Below are 5,372 nucleotides of genomic sequence, written 5' to 3'. Positions count from 1 at the left end.
TGAAGAAAGATTGCAATTGGGAAAACAAAGAGGTTGTGATACTGGCACCGGCGGAGGCGATCACCACCCACGTGGAAGGGTACCTGAGTGTTTACACTTATCCTTTCACGCTGGGTCCCCTCGATCCGGTCATCGTCGATTTCTACAAGAAATACCAGGTGACTCTCGTCCAAATTCACCCTTCTTTCTGGAGGATCGTGATACTGCTCCGTTTCTTCGTGAGCAAAATCGACGGGCTTCCCTTCACCCTTGACCACCTCGTAAGATTATATAGCCCTCGACTCTATCGAGGTGGGCTGATAAAGCTTCAACGCCGGGCCACCAAGTTGTTCACCTCGATATAGATGAAGACAAAGATTGGGGTTGGATGGGCCGGTTCGTTCGGGTAAAGACCACATACCTAATCCTGACTGAGAGCATGCCATTTCCTGAGAAATGGAATATGAAATGTAAGTATGATCCCGTCTTTAATTTCTGTTCGTTGTTTTTACTTCTTCATCCTTTCTTATCAGTGTTTTTCTCGATGCAGCAGTTTCTTGGATGCTGGGCGCGGTTCCTCACCTCGAGAATAGGGTCAAGAGCCTAGTTTCGTTATCAACATACACCGAGCGTGCATGGCGCGATTTGTCAAAGGGCCGGTGGGAGGCTCGTACTCATGGTAAGCCTTCTTCCTGGCTTACCGATTTGCCTATCGATCAATTATTTTTTCAAATATGAGTTTACTTAATTTCTCCTTTTGTAGGTCTCGGAAATGATGCGACTATGAGACCCCTGTCCGGTGATGAAAAAGCTTTACCGCTTATCTCAAAATCGCCGAAGGTGATTAAGAGAAAAAGGGCCTCGAACTCTGAGGGTCAAAATCCCAAGAAAAGAGCGGCCCGTAAACCCAAGGGGGAACACAATCCCACTGACTATGGAGTCAGTCCAAAGACTAAGGGAAGAAGAAGAAGAAGAAAAAGGTGATTCCGGGCTGGTGGCCCGTACACGAGCTAGCACCGAGGTTCAGAAAACTTCGGAATCAGTGGGAGTTGATACTGCTCTGTCTAGGCTTGATGAGGTCGAGGAGGAGACTCCGGCCCAAGTTCCCGAGCCGAAGGGAACCGAAGATGTTTTACTTCTGGGCGATGAGACCGTTAAAGAGGCGGTAGATGCCGATGCAGAAACTGGGCTTAAGGCTCCCCATGACGGAGGTGGCACCCCAAAAGACTTACTTGGGGAAATAGAGATCGGGGATTCCCCCTCGTTTCCTTTATTTTCCCAGTCAATGATACGCGACGCTCAGGCCGTGGAGACCTGTCACGGGGTGGGAGCCCATGGAGAGAAAGATCCTTTCTATGGTTATTTTGTTGGGGTAGAAGATGTCACCGATCTGAGTAACTTGGAGGCTCCGAAGAAGAGCTCGGGCGAGGTAGGAGCGCCTCGTCTTTTCAACGAAGCTCAACAGGCTCTGAACCGGGTAAGTTCATATTTTCTTTGTCAATTTTCATACTTGTATTTTTCTTCCCTTGTGTAATTTCTTCTTTCTATTTTTGTAGGCTTTTGTGCTTCATCATGAGGCTTTCTTCCAATCCCGAGGGGAGTTGAGCCGGTACAAAGCCAAAAATCGAGGGCTTACTGAGGAGAGAGATGCCTTCAAGCTTCTCAGTGAACAGAGAGAAGGAGAAGAAAAAGGACTTCGAGCTGAGCTAGAAGCAGCTCGGAAAGAACAAGTTGATCTGGCCGAGCAGGTAAAAAGAATTTTTAAAGTTAATGACACTAACTCGGGCATGATGGCTAATAGTTCGGTCCCATAGGTCTAGCAAAAGTTTGATGTGATCAGGTACCTTCGTGTTAAAGTGGACGCAGTGAAAAAGGAGGCTGAGGAGTGGAAAAAGAACATGTATCGCCTTGCCTCAGAAAAGGAGGTTGTCCGAGCTCAACTGGCCTCGGCTGAGACCCAACTCCGAAGCTTAAAAGAGAAGGCCTTGGTACAAGCCAAGAAAATCGAGGAGTTCCCGTCTCGGTTGGGCTCAACAACTTCTGATCGAGAGAGACTGGCCTCAGAACTTGCAGCGGCCAAATCGGAGGTCGAAATAGCCACGGCTAATACTGATGCAATGGTGGCCATCTACCGGTCTAACGCTGAGGCTGCTCAGGTTCAAGCAAAGGAGGTTGCCAAGCATGCTAAATGCTAGTTTCGAAGGGAGACTCTCGAGGATATCCATGCCCGTGGCTTCTATCTTACAGCCGAGATCGAGAATGCTAAGGATCTTGAAGCCAAAACCAGAGTGTTGGCCTTTCCTGATGATGATGATACCGGGAGTATGAGCGGATCTAAAAGCGAAGAAGGCCTCGAGGGTGAAGATGATGCTCCCGGAGAGGATTAAGTCCTTTAGGATTAGTATTTTTTATGTTTCTTTTAAGACCATTTCGGTCTTTTGTAGAGAAACTTGATCGGGCCAAGCTGCCCTTGTAAATGATTTTTGACATATATATAAAAACTTTCTTCCTTTCCGTATTATAAAATTATGAAGTTATATTCTAAGATCCTAGGTTTAGACAATTTGATTGGAACTGAATTAGTATAGCCCTTAGACTTTATGATCGAGTGAGTGCTTGCTCGAACTCGAAGTAAGGTAATCCTTAGGTTTTTTTTGAGCGAGGATGGTCTCTCGAACTCAAGGCAAAAAATAGCCCTTAGGCTTTTGTAAAGAGATTGTTTATGGCTTTGTTCCCTTTTTGGCTTGAAAAAGTTTTTTATCATTTGTATTTGTGAAACTTGTAATGCCTTGGCATGGCATAAGGAATTGTTCGAGAGTTCGAACAATTTTGTACTCATTAGAGTTTTCGAGGCTTGATATTATCAAAGCCTTTTATGATTTTGCTGGGGGTAGCCTTTTTAACCAGTTTATGAAAGAATTTGAAGGCCTATTTTGTTGCGGAATTCGGACGTCTCCAACCCGTGTTTGTTGGCCGTAGCCTCTTTAGTTCGGGATTTGCCTCTTGGGATTATTTTTCCGTTTTATTTCGAGCTTGCCCGAAGTGTTAGTCCCCGAGTGGGGTAGTCGTGGCTGTGGCCTATAAAATTGAGGGTTGCCTAAAAGGTCTTATGATCTCGGAGTTTATATAATTTGATCTCGTTTATTTTTTGGACGGCAATCCCTGATTGTGGGGGTAATCACTCGAACTCTGGTCATGGTCGGGCCTTAAGTGTGTGTACATAATAGAACAAGAATATGAATTTGTAAAGTAGAAAAACTTTTCTAAGGTACGAGATATCAGTAAAGAAGAATACTTCTTTTTATAAATCATTATACATGCGTATATGTTCTGTGCCAGGGATTGAGCAAACTACGCGAGCATGGTTCGTTTGACCGTTTGGCCCTTACAAAATTTTCCTATCGAGACCCTACTGCCATGAAGTAACTTCCTCGCATCAAACTTGATATTCGAGCACAATACCCCCCAGTATTCGAGGTTGATTGTAAAGAGGCCTCGAATACTATTGAATTGTTCTAAGTTAGCACGATCAATGGTTGCCTCATTAAAAACCTCACCGGAAAACCCATTTGGGACAAAACCGGTCTAAGGAAAAAAGAGTGCAACGCGTGCTTTCAGACCTAAAGGATTCGTGTAGAAGAATCCATCGATGTTTCTGGTCGAACACCTGCAAGGGTTAGTTTTGAAATATAAATGAAAATAGGAGGGGCCGTACCTTAGCAGTAGTATCGTTTTAGGTGCGATATGTTCCAATTGCTCGGTAGTTATTTGCCGTTTATCATGCCGAGCTTGTAGGATCCTTTTTCGATGATTTCGAGAACCTGATATGGTCCTTCCCAGTTCAGATTTATTTCGAGTGTTGAGGGTGACTTTTCTTAGCACTAAGTCCCCGATGTTAAAATATTGAAGATTGGTTCTTCGATTATAGTACCTTTTGCTCCGTTGTTTTTGGGCGGCCAATCGGACGATAGTGGCTTTGCGTCTTTCGTCCAACAATTCTAGACTCGTATTCATGGTCTCGTTATTTGACTCCTCTATTGCATATCGAAACCTGATGCTAGGTTCTCCAACCTCGACCGGGATCAGAGCTTCGGCGCCATAAACCAACAGGAATGGTGTTGCTCCGGTACTGGATTTCGATGTTGTGCGGTATGCCCATATGACCTCGGTTAGTATTTCTCTCCATTTTCCTTTGGCGTCGGTCAATCTCTTCTTAAAATTTTGGATGGTGGTTTTGTTGGTCGATTCGGCTTGTCTATTCCCGCCGGGATGATAAGGTATTGATAGGATCCTTTTGATCTTGTGATCCTCGAGAAATTTAGTTACTTTGCTACCGATGAATTGTTTTCCATTATCACATACAATCTCGGAGAGCATCCCGAATCGACATATGATGTGGTCCCAAATGAAGTCTATGACATCCTTTTCTCTGACTTTCTCGAAAGCCTGTGCTTCAACCCATTTAGAGAAATAATCAGTCTTAAACAAAATAAACCGAGCTTTACCTAGGGCCGATGGGAGGGGTCCAACGATGTCCATTCCCCATTTCATGAAGGGCCATGGGGATAGGACCGAGTGGAGTAGTTCCTCGGGTTGATGAATCATGGGCGCATGCCTTTGGCATTTGTTGCATTTTCGAATGAACTTCCTTGCATCATTGCCCATATCGGTCCAATAATACCATGCTTTGATTACTTTGTGGACCAGCGAATCGACACTGGAATGATTTCCACAAGTTCCCTCGTGAATTTCCCGTAGGATGTAGTCAGTATCTTCCGGTCCCAAACATATTGGCAATGGTCCATCGAACGTCCTTCTAAACAACGTTTCGTCTTCGGACAAAGTGAACTGTGCTGCCTTTGTGTGTAGAGCTCTCGACTCCTTCGGATCTAATGGAAGCTTCCCGTTCTTTAAGTACTCTATGTATTTGTTTCTCCAATCCCAGGTTAAACTTGTGGAGTTTATCTCGGCGTGACCTTCTTCGATTACCAATCTCATGAGTTGTATGATAGTCCCCGAGTTCAGTTCGTCATCTTCGATCGATGAACCTAAGTTTGAAAGAGCATCGACCTCGCTGTTCTATTCTCGAGGTACATGTTGCAAGGTCCATTCCTTAAATCGATGCAGAGTCAGCTGTAGTTTATCCAAGTACTTCTGCATTTGGTCTTCTCGGACTTCAAAAGTCCAGTTAACTTAGTTTACCACGAGGAGGGAATCGCACTTAGCCTCTATGACCTCCGCTCCCAAGCTTCTAGCTAGTTCGAGACCTGCAATCATGATCTCATACTCTGCCTCATTGTTAGTTAATTTTGTTGTTCTGATAGACTGTCTAACTACATTACCTGTGGGTGATTTTAGTACGATGCCTAGTCCAAACTCCTTTGTGTTCGAAG

The sequence above is a fragment of the Nicotiana tabacum genome, chromosome 22 (genome assembly GCF_000715075.1).
Source record: "Nicotiana tabacum cultivar K326 chromosome 22, ASM71507v2, whole genome shotgun sequence".
In the NCBI taxonomy this organism is placed as follows: domain Eukaryota; kingdom Viridiplantae; phylum Streptophyta; class Magnoliopsida; order Solanales; family Solanaceae; genus Nicotiana; species Nicotiana tabacum.
The sequence above is the reverse complement of the archived record's forward strand: the minus strand, read 5'-3'. Positions refer to the sequence as shown.